The sequence below is a fragment of the Macrotis lagotis genome, chromosome 4 (assembly GCF_037893015.1).
Source record: "Macrotis lagotis isolate mMagLag1 chromosome 4, bilby.v1.9.chrom.fasta, whole genome shotgun sequence".
Classification (NCBI taxonomy): domain Eukaryota; kingdom Metazoa; phylum Chordata; class Mammalia; order Peramelemorphia; family Peramelidae; genus Macrotis; species Macrotis lagotis.
This window is the reverse complement of record NC_133661.1, coordinates 52,622,446-52,637,987: the sequence shown is the minus strand read 5'-3', so window position 1 is coordinate 52,637,987 and position 15,542 is coordinate 52,622,446. Positions and strand designations below refer to the sequence as shown.

The following is a 15,542-nucleotide window of genomic DNA, read 5'->3' as shown; positions in this document are numbered from 1 at the left end:
AGCATATGTCCATTGTAGAGAAGTAGTTTGGAAGATCTGTTAAGCGTTCAAATGCTGAAAAGAATTGCAAGTACCTTTCAGTGATGGTAAGCTGTGGTTGGAGGTGTCCTCTGAGCCCCCCCACAAACTGGCAGGCTGCAAAGATAAGGCCCAAAGGCCGACTCTGGTGGGAAAGTAAGATGACCACTGTTGACCCTTGGGAAAAGAGCCTGAAGGGTCCCTGACTTTCAGGTGAGCAGAGGAAGATGAAAGTTGAGAGAACTTGGAGAACCAAGCTACCTTGAGCTCCTCAGCAAGAGCCCTGGAACCCTTGGCCTCTTTTGTGAAAGAGGTTTTTCTGAGACTTTGGTTTGGTTTGGGGGTAAGGGTGGGTGGGACTTTAGGGTAGTTTCCCTTTGCAGAGGACATGCTAAAAACTTTTTGTGAGTCCATCAGCTACAAGGGTTTCATATCCTCTGTTAACCTCAGACCTGCAGCCCCAACAGAGTAGTAATCTACACCTGCCAGGGGCCCCAAAAGTCAAGGCCCATCCTGTGGCTATAGAATGAGCATAAGGCCAGGAGCCGGAAGGAGCTTTCAGAGACTACTGAGTCCAACCAACCTCGCCATTTTATAGATGAGAAAAGCCAAGACACAGATAGTTTAAGTGACTTATCCAGAGCCAGTCACACAGCTAGTGAGTATCTAAGGTAGGATGGGAACACTATCTTGATTCCGGGGTCATTTCTGTATCCACTGCACCACTCTGGTTCTAGCCCAACTTTCTCATTTGACAGATGAGGAAACTGGGGACTATGGAAGTGCAGGTGTGACTTTCTCATGGTCACATAGCTAATCACTTGACTGCACCAGAATTCAGATCTCTCTCTCTCTCTCTCTCTCTCTCTCTCTCTCTCTCTCTCTCTCTCTCTCTTTGAGGCACTTAGGGTTAAGTGACTTGCCCAGTGTCACATAGCTACTAAATATCTGAGTTCACATTTGAACTCAGATCCTCCTGAATCTAAGGCTGGTGCTTTATCCACTAAATTCAGGTATCAACTCTCAGTCCTATTTGTTAGTTCATCAGATAAATTGGGATTTCTGAAAACAACGGACTTTAACTATGCCATCATAGACACAGCCCCAAGCCATTCTCCATAGCCTCTTCTTTGAAGCCTTCCCTTATCAGTCTAATGCAGTCCAGTACATATTTATTAAACTCCTCCTGTGTGCAAAGCTTCATGCAAGGGATTGGGAGAACAAAGATAAAATGAAAGGCCATTCCTGTCTTTGAGGAATTTTCATTTCTCTCTGTAGAGCACAGTGTCCATGTGGAACTGAAATGAAGTCTCACTTTTTTTTTTTTTTGTTTTTGCAAGGCAGTGGGGTTAAGTGGTTTGCCCAAGGCCACACTGCTAGGTCATTATTAAGTGTTTGAGGCTGGATTTGAACTCAGGTACTCCTGACTCCAGGGCCAGTGCTCTATCCATTGTGCCACCTAGCCACCCCAAGTCTCACTTTTGATGCTTATTATCTTTGTGATTTAAAACAACGTTTATGAAGAACCTATTGGCCATGTTCTAAGAAAGGCAAAAGACAGTCCCCATCAAGAGGAGGAGCAGCTAGGTGGCACAATGGTTAGAGGACCAAGCCTGGAGTCAGAAAGTCAACCTCCTGAATTCAAATCCAAACTTAGAATTTACTAGCTATATGACTTTGGGCAAGTCATTTCACTCTGCCTCAATTTCCTCATCTGTAAAATGAGCTGGAGAAGGAAATGGAAAACCACTCCAGGATCTCTACCAAGAAAACCCCCAATGGAGTCATGAAGCCTTGGACATGACTAAATAACAATAACAACGTCCCCAGGAAGCTCACAATCTAGTGAAGAAGTCACTTAACCTCCCAAGATTCCATTTCTTTGAAGGTAAAGTCCCTTCTAATAATAATAGTTAACATTTATACAGCACTTAAACACATTATCACTCACTTATAACAACCTTGTGAGGTTGAGTTCTATTGCTATCCTCATTTTACAGAGAAAGAAATTGAGACTCAAAGAAATGAGATGGTTTGCCTGGGGTTACCTAGCTCAAAAGTACCTGAGGGAGCATTTGGACTCATGTCCTCCCCACTCCGGTTTAGGCACTCTGTTCCCTATACCACCATAGTGTGGTCTATCTCTCACTCCATCTGGATTTCTTAACCCTTTTTTGTGTCATGTCTGATGAACCTTCTGGCTCTCTTCTTAGAATTGTGGTTTTAAATGCATAAAATAAAATATATAGAATAACAGAAGAAACCAACTCTATTGCATATAACTAGTGAAATATTATTTAAAAATGACCAAGTTGACAGGTGCCAGGTTAAGAAAGAGAGGGCTGGGCAAGGAGATCTCTAAGATGAAAAACCTATGATCTGTATGGAGAGTATCTCTTAAAAGAACTCTGACCAATACAGCTGTGTAAAGCCATGACTAATTTTTTTTTTTATCTCTATCACTTTGCCCAAGTCATCCTGTGTTTCCAAGCTTCTGTTATCTGAGAAGCAGAAAAGACTTCTAAAGAATACTGATCCAGCTCCATGCCTTTGGATGGGTAAAATACTCTGAACCTTTTATAGGGGAAGAAATCAAGACTCAGATGGAATATGAAAATTGCCCCCAAGGTAACACATTAAGTAAATAATCATAGTCAAAGGATTCAGAGGTGGAAGGGACCTTTGAGATCAACTTAGGGTAAATCCTTTATTTTATAGCTGAAGAAGCTAAGACCCAAAAAGATGAAAGTGACTTATCTGAGGTCACACAGGAAGAAAACTAGTGAAGACTAGAATCCAGGTTTTTTGCCTCCGAATTGATGTTCTGTTTACCACACTGTACTGCTTCTGTCCAGAAATATTCTGTCTTGTCACCTTCTATCTTCACAGACATGAACATTTCTATAAAATAGCCCAAAGTCTATGGAAGGATCAGATAAATCAATAAAGAGTGGAAAAAGATAAATACTACTACTATTACTACTACTACTACTACTACTACTACTACTACTACTACTACTACTATAGCATGCATTCAGATATACAAAGTGCTTTAGAAATTTTATCTTCACAACAATTGCAGGAGGTGAGTAGTGTTATTTTTCCCATTTTATAGTTGAGGAAACTGAGGCAGACAAGTAAATGAATGACTTACCCAGGTCACACAGCTAGTAAATGTTTTAACTGGGTTTTGAAGTCAGTTCTTCCTGATTCTAAATCTAGAGTTCTATTCATTATTCTGCCAGTGCCTAAAAGTTAATAAAAATTTCATCCTAGCTTAACCCTGGGTTATAAAAGTATCCCAGGCAGAACTGAGACTTAATCACAACACTTTAGGTCATGGGCTGGCTGGGAGCTGGCAACCCAGGAGCAACTAGTTCAGTATTCATATAACCTTCACTAGCCCATTAAAACCATATCTGCCTTCTTTTGGGGTTTTAAAGATTTCAAAGTGAATGTTAAAAATGACTTGAAGACCACCAGGAAAAGAAGGCCTAGGAAAATCTGGTTCCTTCTACTCGTGACTGCTTTGAAACAGCCAACGTTTTCCAGTTGGCAGTGCCCAAGGGTAGTTTGGGGAGGAAGGATTCACAGGTTCCATATGGCATTCGTTGACCAGATGGGGGTTGATTTGATTCTTTGAGCTTGGTACAGTCCCAGCAGTATCAGCCAAAGCCAACCAATCAGACTCCTGAGAAAATTCAAGAAATATATACCCTTCCTTCTGATCCTTGGCAGAAGAATGAGTACCCAAGGTACAGAATGCCAGGCCAAGGTCCCTACCTTTCAGAGTCTAAGGTCAAGTTAAAGGTAGCCTCTGGCAGCCTGGTTACTCCATTCTAACTACTCTCCTCTATCAAGAGAGACAATCCAGAGTAGGGGGAGGTTTTCCTCCTGAGACATTATATGCAGCATTCTTACAAGTCCCCTCCAATAAATCCTGCACCCTGTCACCAGAGTCATGGTCTTAAACCTCTGCTGGGATTATAGAAACAGAAGGACAAAGGGAACTTGGAGATCATTTAGTCCCACTGAGGAACTAAGGCTTAGAGAGACAAGATAGTATGCCCAAAGTCACAAAGGATAACAACAAAGGCCTTTGAATCTCAGACCTGAGTTTTTTTTCCATTTTTCCATTGTAATTCAAATTCAAAAATTATGATGCAATGGAAAGTGGCATAGAACTCAGTGACCTGGTAAACACGGGTTCTAGTCTTGACTCTAATTCTTACCAGCTATGTGACCTTGGACAGTCATTTAACTTTTCTGATTCTTGGTATAATCATCCATAAAATGGGAATGTTCAGTTGTGTCTGACTTTTTGTGACCCTGGGTTTTCTTGGCAAAAATGGAGTAGTTTGCCATTTCCGTCTCTAATAGATTAGGGCAAACAGATATTAAATGACTTATCCAGGGTCACACAGCTAAGAGTCTGAGATCAGATTTGAACTCAGGTCTTCTTGACTCCAGGATTAGTGCTCTACCCACTGAGCCACCTAGCTACCTCCTAAAATTGAAACAATAAAACTTAATTTTTTTTTTGTACTAAGAATAATGTTCAAATTCCTTAAAATGTAACTCAAGGCCCTTTTCATCCTGGACCCAATGTACTCAGCACATTGTCTGGCATATATTAGGTATTTATTTAATAAATGTTAATCGACACCTTCACCCCTACATGAAACTTCTATTTCAGCCAAACTGCATCACAAAAGCACCTTATCTATTCCTTCACATTAATGTCTCTTATTACACCGATTTTCCTGACTTTTTACCTTTCACCTCTGTCACCCATCCAAATCTTGTCCAGTTTCCTGGACTTGGCTCCTCCATGGAATCCTTCCTAACATCACCAAACTCCCAGATGATTGCTTTGCTGTGGCCTTCATTTGTGACCTTCATCATTTGTGGAATTGTTTATCACTTTTTCACATGTATATAGCTTATCTCTGTACTACATACTTAACCCTGACTGCCTGGCATCCAGGACCATGTCCAGTCTTCCTGATTCATAACCTGGCCATTGGACCCAGATGGCTCTGGAGAAGAAAGTGAGGCTGGTGACTTAGCACAGTACTCCCTCACTCAAATCCAATTCATGTACTTGTCATGGCATCACCTCCCTGATGTCATGATCTTCTTTGAGAACAAATATCATTACTAGATACAGAGAAACTCCTAATGTTCTATTTCCTTATATCATTTTTACTACATCTTTGCATCTCCTCACTACTCAGCATAGTCACAGTGTTGAGTTGGAAGGGACCCTACCTTACAGCTGGTCTACCCCATGCATGGAAGTAGTATCTGACATTCGTATGACAACAGGCTTCTGCTAGTAGAACTGCAAGGAGGAGGAAACAGCCCATTCCTCTTTTGGACAGTTCTCACGTTATCAAACTTAAATTTGCCTTTTGGTAACTTCTGCCCATCACTCCTGTTTCTTCTCTCTAGGGAACACATCTAAATGCCTTTCCACAAAACCATTCGATGATTTAGACATACTAATAGCATCCTTCTAGGATCAACATACCCAGTTCCTTCATATTGTGGTAAAGAAGACAATCGTAGCTATACCATTTATTAGCAAAATAGGTGTAATAAATTCCATTGGCTAATAAACTGTTTAGCTCAGATAGTCTCCTTTGGTTATTATTAATTAATCACTGTGGTTTTTGGAGAGCCAAGCTAGGTCAAGCCAGGTCTATGACCCCCCCCCCCCCCAGGAAGAGAGTCTTTCAGGAAAACCAAAACCAAAACCAAAACCATCAAACTGGTTAATCTTTCCCTGTGGGACTTTTTTCCTGAAGACAGAAGATTGGACTCCTGCTCTGAATCCCTCTTACTTCCAAGTTCTGTTAAGGTTTAGGGAGTAGTTTTAGATTAGTTATGCCCCGGGGAGTGGGGTTGTTCAACTGTCGCTCACTATCTGTACTTAAGGTCCTTTCCTATGTTGGCTACCCATCTTGGGTCATTCTTTGTTGATGTCATTTGTAAATTCTGGAATTCAGAGCAGAATACAATACTCCTGAAGAGACTGTCCAACCAAGGACAGAGTATGGTTCCAAAGACCAATAAAACAGAACCTCTAGGAGGTCCTCTTCCATTATTTACCTGCTGTTGTATTTAGATAACTTAAGTTGTTTTGAATTCTCTTAATTTTTTCAAGTAAATGCTTTAGGTTCCATGAAACATACAACTAAAAGTATAAAGAAGGCTGATGGTGAAAAATTGCCCATGAATTTTAAACTCCTTGAAATAAAATATGGTGCCCGTAACAGAAAGAACTTTGGATCTAGCCAAAGGAGACCTAGATTCAAGACCCAGTTTTGATACTGAGATTAGAGGAGTGACTGAAGGCTAGTCACTTTTTGCTCTCTAGGTCTCTGTTTCCTTATCCATAGAATGGATGCACTAATGCTGAGCCATTCTATTTCACAGAGTTATTGCGAATAAAGGAAGATGGACTCTTCCAGGTCGGGGGAATCTCAGAAGATCCTACGCAAATTCAAATTCTTCCCTGACCGTTAATCAACAAGTGTTTTTTTAAAGGCCCTTCCATGTTCTAGGTGATAGGGAATTCAAATACAAAATTATAATCTCCTTAAGGATATAACTCATCAGTAGTTGGCCAGCCTGTGTAGACTTTGTAGTTGTCCAGTCAAGTTTGGTCATAAGTGACTCTGTGACCCCCATTTGGGGTTTTCGTGCCAAAGATACTCAAGTGACTTTCCATTTCTTTCTTCATGATAGGTAGAAGGATAAATGGATGAATGGAATGATAGATTGATAGACAAAGCACTTATTAAACACCCACTGTACACCACCAGGTTCTGGGGTAGCAAATATAAGCAAGATATTCTCTGCTCTTAAGGAGGTGACATTCTAAGAGGGAAAACATAGATGGGGTGTCAGAGTGAGGGGGAGTGGAAGAGTAGAGGGAAAATGCTACAAACAAGAAAAATGAGATGAGTACATTGAGAGGTGAATTACGTCTGGGATCCTTCTTCAAGTAGCTGAAGACAGTTAATCATGCTTCCACACTTCACTCCTCACATTCTCTGCTTTATCAGTGTCCCTCCTAAAACATGGGGTTCCAAACTGAACCATAGAATTTAGTGTTGGAAAGGAATGGAAACACCATTGAATTGAATCCATATATATCAGGGAAAGGTGATCATCACCCAGTGGTTTTTAAGACTTCTTATAATGCAGAGCAGTGTGAACTACACAAAAGCAAATGACTGTTCTAGGAGCAGTGATTCTGCCATCGAGCCAGGGAGCAATCTCTAAGAAATCTGCCACTCTGTCCTTGGATGGAGTGCTTTTTGGGTCACTGGCATCCCCGCCCCGTTCTCACCCCTGCCTTGTCCTTATCCAAATCTGTCAGCTCCATCCTTCTATACACTACAAGAGCTCTACACTTGTTTGTGTGTCTTAACAACTTGTTAGTGTAAGTTGTCAGCAAACCTTTCAGATGAAATGTATGTCTGGGAAGCTGTTAGGAAGCTCTGGGATTGATAGGTTTTTGGCATTCTATCTGAACAGAGCAGCTTTCCTGAGCACTGTTCAGCATCTCCAAGATGATTACCCAGTGTCAGAATTTTTGAGATGGGAGAACAGAGAAAAGCTAAATTGGGTAGCAATTTGGATGCTCCAGATGGAAGGGGACCTTGTCACAGAAGTAAGAAGTCCTAACATATAGCTGGTGAGGATAGTAGAGGCTATTGTGAAGAGGAGAAAATGGAGTCCCAACAACTGGAAAAGAATGAGAAGAAATATTGGCAGGTGACATTATGACAGTATTTGTGAGAGATTATTGAACTAATTAAGAACTTAGCTGTATCTTATAGAAATTTCTATGATTTAGGCTGTTTTACTAAGAAAATGAAGTCAGCCAATGATTAAGTTTCATCTGAGTCATACTGTATTTAATTTGTGCATTGTATAGCATCCCATGACAATCGTACTAATAATATGACCAAACCATCAAGGTCACCCTTACCTATATACTCATTTGCATCTTCCTTTGGAATGATTCTTCCTGTGTGGCAAGAAAGCAAATATACCAGCAAATAGTACTGGTGGACCCTGTACCCTAGGGAGAGTCACCACAATTCTTTTCCCTTATCCCAAGAGAGCTACTGATATCTCTATATAACCATTGAGGCATAAAAGGAGCTTCTTGCTACTACCTGAGGGTTGTAAGCATAGGATCACTCTCTTTTTGAAAGCTAAGTATATTTTTTATGCCTCCTTTTTAGTTGACCAGGTCTATACATAGGTCTGACCAGGTCTGACCAATCTTGCCAGCGCCTTCACTAAATCTTTCAATCTTACTTCCTCTAATATCTGCCATTGATACAGAATTTAGAGAAATAAGATAAACAGAATTAGAAAATAGACCTGCCCCTATTTGTTATCTTTTGCTCAGGCAAAACTGCAGTGGCCAAAGATTTTCAGGGTATGTGTGACTTTAATATTTCAAATAAAAGTTATCTTACTGAAACCCCCTAGGGATCTACAAAAATTGGCTTTAGGCATCCACTAATTCTCCATAGTTGATGTTTGTTGGATCTGGTTGTGTTGATGACTGGCTGGCACTGAATGGTTTAAACAGTTTCTAATAGGGTTTCTGATATTTGTGGGCATCTGCATTGCTCTTTGCTGTACTTTCAATGCTTGGGAAATCACCCTGTGTTATGTAGTACATATTTCCTTGTGCAATTTTAGGCCTCCTAAGGAGACAGTCACTGACATTTACTTAATTTGATTCCTCTGATCATGAGACATTGGGAGAAGTTTGTCACCAATGTTGTCACTATCCCTCATAAAGGGATTATATCAAACTTTTGATAAGCTGAATAATGAGGACTCCTCTGCAATTCAGGCTATTTCTTTTTAACTCCCTTTGGTATTATAACCCAGCTTTTTTGCCTCAGTAATTATACTTCTGCTTGAATGAGAAAGTTGAACTTTAATAAGCCCAAGAGAGGAAAATTTGGAAAATGCTTTATTATATTATTTGGGAAGCTTATTCATTATTATACTGTTTCAATCTAACTTTATGTGATTAGAGATTGTTTGGACCCAGAATGTTGCCTTGACCTCATTAACTCTAGGGAGTTATGCTGGAGATAGCCACAAGGAATTTCAGGTCCTCCCTCAAGTTATAGATCTACTCAAAATATTTATGTTTTTGGTCCCTTCACTCAGGTCTTGTTTTGGCCCAAATTTTACTGAATGTCTGTGTTTATCAATATCCTTTTCAATCAGCTTTGTCTTCAGACAAATGCTTCCCACAAAACTGTTCAACTGCATACTTGGAGAGTGCATAGGAAGGTACCCTTGTCTAAATCCTATATAATGGAAGTCTCCCAGAGTCCAGAAAGAGAGCCATACCCTTTCCAGCTTGCCCAATGACCAAATAAATTTCTTTCTAAAAATTTTTCAGATTTGAGTTTTTTTCCCCCTTGCAAACTACATGAGTCAGCAAAGAGATAAAATTCCTTTTGGTGTTGTCATGATTTTGTGTGATAAATTATGAATAGATTATTACCAAGCCCTCATCATCTTGTGTAGGCTTTTTGACCAAATAGCCCTGTTCAGGGCTCCCTACTGGCTGCCATCTTGCCTGAGTCATTTGGCCATACCAGTGCCCAGCTGGTCCACTTCCTTCCCTAGGTAACTCCTTGGAATTCAGGGCTAACAGTTATCCCCATCCTGGCCATTTCCCATTTCCACCAAGTGCTGTATTATTTGTAGCAGTGTGACTTTGGATGAGTTCCTTTATGGCTGGTTGATGGTTAAGGTCACCTCTTTTCAACATCCTCTAAGAAAAACAGACTCAGCTCTCCGCCTCCTCCTGTCAGACAAATCTGGGCTGACAAAACTGAGGATGTACAAGCTGCGTGGTGTTGCCGCTGCTGGAATGGATGTTTAATTACTGACAGGACTCTAAATCAAGCCTGGCAAGGGCAAATTGTGTCATCGACAAGGAAGGGCATCAAAGGGGCAATGCTGGCAGGGGAGATTGAGAATAAGTATGTAGGAAACTTCTGGGACCTGGTTTGTGGTGCCATTTTGCCTACAAAGGGACCCACTTAAAATGGGCTCCCATATTGAATTAAGCCAAGGAAGTCTTCTAAAACTGTAAACACTACTCTTGTGATTTTATCATTTGTTTTGTTTTAGATTTTTCAAGGCAATGGGGTTAAGTGGCTTGCCCAAGGCCACACAGCTAGGTAATTATTAAGTATCTGAGGCCGGATTTGAACTCAGGTACTCCTGACTCCAAGGCCAGTGCTCCATCCACTGCACCACCTAGCTGCCCCTGATTTTATCATTTCTGGTAAGCCCAGTTGAACTGAGTGCAGTTCTGGTGAACTCCATAAATGTAAATCCATTCTGTGACTTAAGAGAGTAGCTTGTGGGTATTCAGAGGTAAAGTGACTTGTCCAGGATCACACAACAGTATCTGGTCATGGGGGAACTTGAAGTCAGGTCTTACTGCCTCTCAGAGCAGCTCTCAATGTATTACACCGCCCTACCTCTCCAAGACAAGAATTGTGCAAATAATCAATAATTGTGCAAATAATCAATAATAATAATGTTTCTCCTTCATTTTTGAAGAAGATCACAACATCAGGGAGGTGATCCCATGACAAGCACATGAACTGGATTTGAGTGAGGTTGTGCTAAATCACAAACCTCACTTTCTCCTCCAGAGTCATCTGGGTCCAGTGGCCAAATATGAATGAGGATGACTGGAGATGACTCTGGATGCAAAGCAATCAGGGTTAAATGACTTGCTCAAGGTCACATATCTAGTCAGTAAAAAGGAGAAGAAAGGAGTCTATTAGCTTATCTGGGTCTTTACAGGGGCCCAGTTTCTAATCTCCTTCCAAGAGGCATAGGTAAAAATGGCTTTGAACAAATTTTGATAAACTGAATCTTAGGCTCATAGCATATTTAGAGCTAGGAGAAAAGTGGAGGTCATTTAGTCTTTACCCCTCATTTTCTAGATGATGAAAGGGAGACTGGCAGAGATTTGCTTTAGGGTACTCAGCCTGCATCAGAGAAGAGATTTGAAACCAGTTTTTCCTGATTCTAGATTGATTAGATAAAAGAAAAGTCTAATTAGGAACCATGTTACTTATCCACAAAAGACCCAAAATATTAGCTTGGCATTCAAGGCTCACCCCAATCTAGTGTCCACCTGCCTTTTCATAACTCCCTTACATAAACCACCCTTTTCAGCCAAACTGGCCCAGTTCTTCTGGTGCCAGTGAGAAAAGGGGGAATTCTTTAACCTTATATTCTAAGACTTAGAAGTTCTGAACTTACCCCTCCCTACTTTTCCCCATGTTGTTTCTTTGCTTGTATCCTACACTCCAGCCAACCCTTGAACCCTTGTATGTCCAGGTATTTGACCGTGATGTCCCCTGTGCCTAATCTGTCCCCTCTCTCCTTTTGAATACCTCCTCGTTAAGTCATTTTTTTCAGTCATGTCTGACTCTTTTGTGTCCCCGTTTGAAGCAGTTTTGACATTTTTTTCTTCAGCTCATTTTACAAACTAGGAAAGTGAGGCAAACAGAGTTAAGGGATACAGATAAGTAAGTGTCTGGGAGGTCAGATTTGAGCTCATGAAAAATGAATCTTTCTTGACTCCAGGTCTGGCACTCTCCACTGTATCACCCAACTGCCCCAATAAATTCTTACCCACATTAAAGTGTTTTTCCAATGCCATATGTTCCAAGAAACCTTTTTTGATGCCTTGTTGGCATCAGTCTTTTTCTCCTCTTGGGTTATATATCCTTTTTTGTTCACGTGGGCTTTTCCTGTTTTCCAATTATTTGTTTATTTTCTGACAAGAGGCAATGCCTTTGTGGGTAGGAATGGTGTATCTATCTTTCCCAAGGCTGTGTATACTCTATACACAGTAGGTGCATAATAAATGCTTGTTGAATGAATTTAATTGCCCCATCAAAAAAAAAACCAACCCAGTATTTCAGAGTTGGAAGGGAGCCTAGAAGGCATCTAGTTCAACCCACACTTCAGTATGAATCCCTTCTAGTACAGACAAGGAGTCATCCAATCTTTGCTTGGACAATAAACTCCATGAGGGTAAGGTGTATTTCCATTTTGTCTTTGTCTCCCAGAAGGGCAGTAGATTGAGAGCTGACCTTATGATCCTGGGCACCCCTTAATATCTTGGTGGTCTCAGAGGTGGCAGTATTGCTCCCCTTCCACACATAGGGTCTCATTTAATTTGGTTAAATTAAATTAATTATTAAATTTGCATATTAAAATTTATTAAATATTTAATTGCATCTTAAATGTCATTGAGAAATGTTTAACAAAAATAAATAAAAATACCCCATAGATCATATTAACCATATTTATGGTTTTCTAATATTCAGTATGCAGAAATTGGGTTTTTTTTGAGTAGGACACCTCTGGCCCAGGTCACTGTCTAATGCTGTAAGTCTCACTGGTAGATCCCATTCAGAAATTCTCTGTCCCAGGTCAATTCCCTGTTTTCTATGGCTTTAACAGAATGTATAATGAAAACTTCTTATCTTGAATTGAAGACTTGTAGAGTGGGGGAGCTCCTGAGGCAGTCAATCCAGTTCTGAATAGCTCTAAATGTATGTCCTCTTCAATATCCCCAGGGCTTGGCATCCAGCAGGTGTTTAATCAATGCTTGTTGATTGATCCATCCAAAAGCACCTGTGCTTGAAATACCCCTCTTTACACTGAAACTTCCCTCCTCTCCAGCTCTCTGAATCCTCTCCACTTCTTCCTCTTGAAGATTTCCCTCTCTCAACTTTGATCTCCTTCCTTCTGATGGCTCTTAGGAACTTCTGACCTTCCTGAATGTACTCTTCATTGGGTGCCTACCGCATACTGACCTATACTTTTAGTTATCTTTTGGGGGATATTTATTTTATCTCCTCAGGTTGGCTTGAAACTTCCTGAGGGATGGGCTGAATTCCTCTGCCTGGGGGTAGGAACACCTCCAGAGGTTGAATAGGGAAAGGTAAGGAGGAGACCTAGGGGAGAGACTCCCCTAGGCAGACCTAGGCTCACCTGAGATGGGGTCACTAAGGAGAAGGGAGGTACTTTCCTATTTTAACTAATTATGTTTGCTAATATAGCTAATATAATTTGCTAATTATTTTAACTAATTTTGCTAATTTAGCTTAGCTAATTGCTAAGTTCATTTATATCTATCTGCTGAGTGTGCTATCAAACATTAATTAAGAACTCACTAGGGAAGGGGCAGCTAGGTAGTACAATAGATAAAGCACTGGCCCTGGAATCAGGAGGACCTGAGTTCAAATGCAACCTCAGACACTTAATCCTTACTTAGCTGTGTGATCTTGGGCAAGTCACTTAACCCCATTGTCTTGCAAAAAAAACCCAAAGTCTTTACTTAGATATCAGGTACTCTGCTAATTTCTAAGGATACAGAAAGAGGCAAAAGACAGCTCCTGACCACTAGGGAGTTATAATCTAAAGAACGACCTTATGGGAGCAGCTAGGTAGTAATAGTAGTTAGAACACTGGTCCTGGAGTCAGGAGAACTTAAGTCAAATCCAACCTCAGACACCTAATAGTTACTTATCTGTGTGACCTTGGGCAAGTTACTTAACCCCACTGCCTTGCAAAAAACAAAAAAAGAATTTTAAAATTTGATCACTGCTTTCTAAATTTTTCTACCTTGAGGCAGAGCCCCATTGTCCTAGTTGGGTCAGGCCTTTCTTTCCTTAGTGATTTTTGATTCCTCAGCTCACATAATATCTTGTGCATAACAGTCATTCAATAGATATTTGACAGTTGACTGAAGAAATTAGGATGAAAAAACAAACCAAAATAGACAGTCTTTTCCCTTACTCCTGAGACCCAGACATCCCCTAAGAGGCCATGCTGTTAGGAGTGAGCTAATACTTCTACACTTCTACCCTGGTCTCTCTGGGAGTGATCTACTCTCAGCTGTCAAAAAACCTTCAAGAAAACCAGTACAAGGCAAAGGAGACAGCAGGAGCTTTCCAAAGATTTAAGGTCGGGGAGCTGGACCCCATTCTCACAGCAACACTGCTGCCTGAGGTGTGGAGGGGGCAGGAGTGGGGATGCCATTCCTCCTTTCCTAGAAGTCCATTTAGAGCTCACTGGGACCATAGGGCAGAATTAAGTCATAAATGGGCCATTGTTAATGGGAACAGAGGGTCTCTGTACACCATTTAACATCCCCCTCCTCTGTAAGCTGCTCCCAGCTGAGGGCCAGCTCCTAAATGAGTAGTTTTAAACCACGAGCCTGGGAGCTGGTCGGATGGGGAGGAGATCAGGAGAGGGGGCTGTTGGCCTGGGCTGGGAGGGGGTTGGGTGCCTACGTGTGGTGTTGGAAGTGGGAACTGCCAGGCTCCTGGTCTCAGGGAACACTGTCATAGGTGAGTGATTTGGCCAGCCTCAGGAAGATGCTGCTAGTCAGTAAGTAAGCTGGAAAGGACATAGCCCATAAAGACAAGAGTCAGGTCTCTGAAACCAGACCCAGCTAATGAAACCCTCCTGGGGTCAACCATGAGCCAACGGGCGACCATCTCTGCTCAGGGCTGACTAGGGGCAATGTGCCGTTTCCCTTTGTTCCCCTCCCATCCATCAAAAGAGCAAAATTGGAAATGCCAACTGTATAGCAGAAATAGGCACATTTCCTCTACTGATTTTTTTTTCTTTTCTTTTTTTAAAAACTTTTCCCCAGGTGATCTAGGACTCTGGTTTTCCACTGATTTAGAATTTGAGAAACAGTGAAGACTGAGGAATCTTTCTTCATAATACTCCAAACTGCCATTTATATTTATATAAAACTGAACTAAAATGCTTTGCAATAGTTTTCTCAGTAAATCTTTGAGAAGGGTAGGACAGACAGTATCATCCTAATTTGATAGATAGACATGGAAACTGAGATTCCAGAGGTTAAGTGACTTATTCAAGGTCACATAGTTACAGAAAGTAAATAGCTGTTTTTCAGTCTTGTCTAACTCATTGTCAACCTCACTGAGGGCTTCAAAGCTTCTGTGCTGATCAACAAGGGGAAGGGGCAGCTCCCATCCCTGGAATTCAAAACTAGGCCTTTGGTCTTGCCCACAGCATCTCTTGGAGAGACCTCCTAGCGGTATGGGTGTGATAGCTATGGAACACTCCCCAAAGAAATATAGATTTATAAAATGTAAAGACAAAAGACCTGCATGATGACCAACCATGATTCTTGAGGGCTGATGAAGAGCATATCCCTCATCTCTTGAAAGAGAGATTAGAGATTCAGTCACAGAATGAGACATGGTCAATGGAGTAATTTGTATATTTGACCATCATATTTTATGTTTTCTTTCTTTTCTTTTTTTTCCTAATGTGGGAGTTGGAGGGAAAAAAGATTTTTGCCTAAAAATATAATTTATAAAAATATTCTATACTTAGATTTTTATCAGTGGAAACTCTCCCTTAAACCATCCTCCTTGCTATTA

The 15,542-nt window shown here is 41.0% G+C and overlaps 1 protein-coding gene across 5 annotated transcripts in view; it reads right to left on the bottom strand.

Annotated features, from left to right (window-relative positions):
* Positions 1-15,542, bottom strand: part of CHST3 (carbohydrate sulfotransferase 3) — a 65,284-nt gene that overhangs the window by 28,413 nt on the left and 21,329 nt on the right. For 3 of the 5 annotated variants that reach the window (XM_074232783.1, XM_074232781.1, XM_074232784.1), the window contains one exon: positions 75-15,542. This exon is cut by the window's right edge. The exons of the other annotated variants lie outside the window; for them this stretch is intronic. The gene's annotated coding sequence lies outside the window, so the exon portion shown is untranslated. The remainder of the gene's footprint in view (positions 1-74) is intronic. 5 annotated transcript variants of the gene reach the window in all.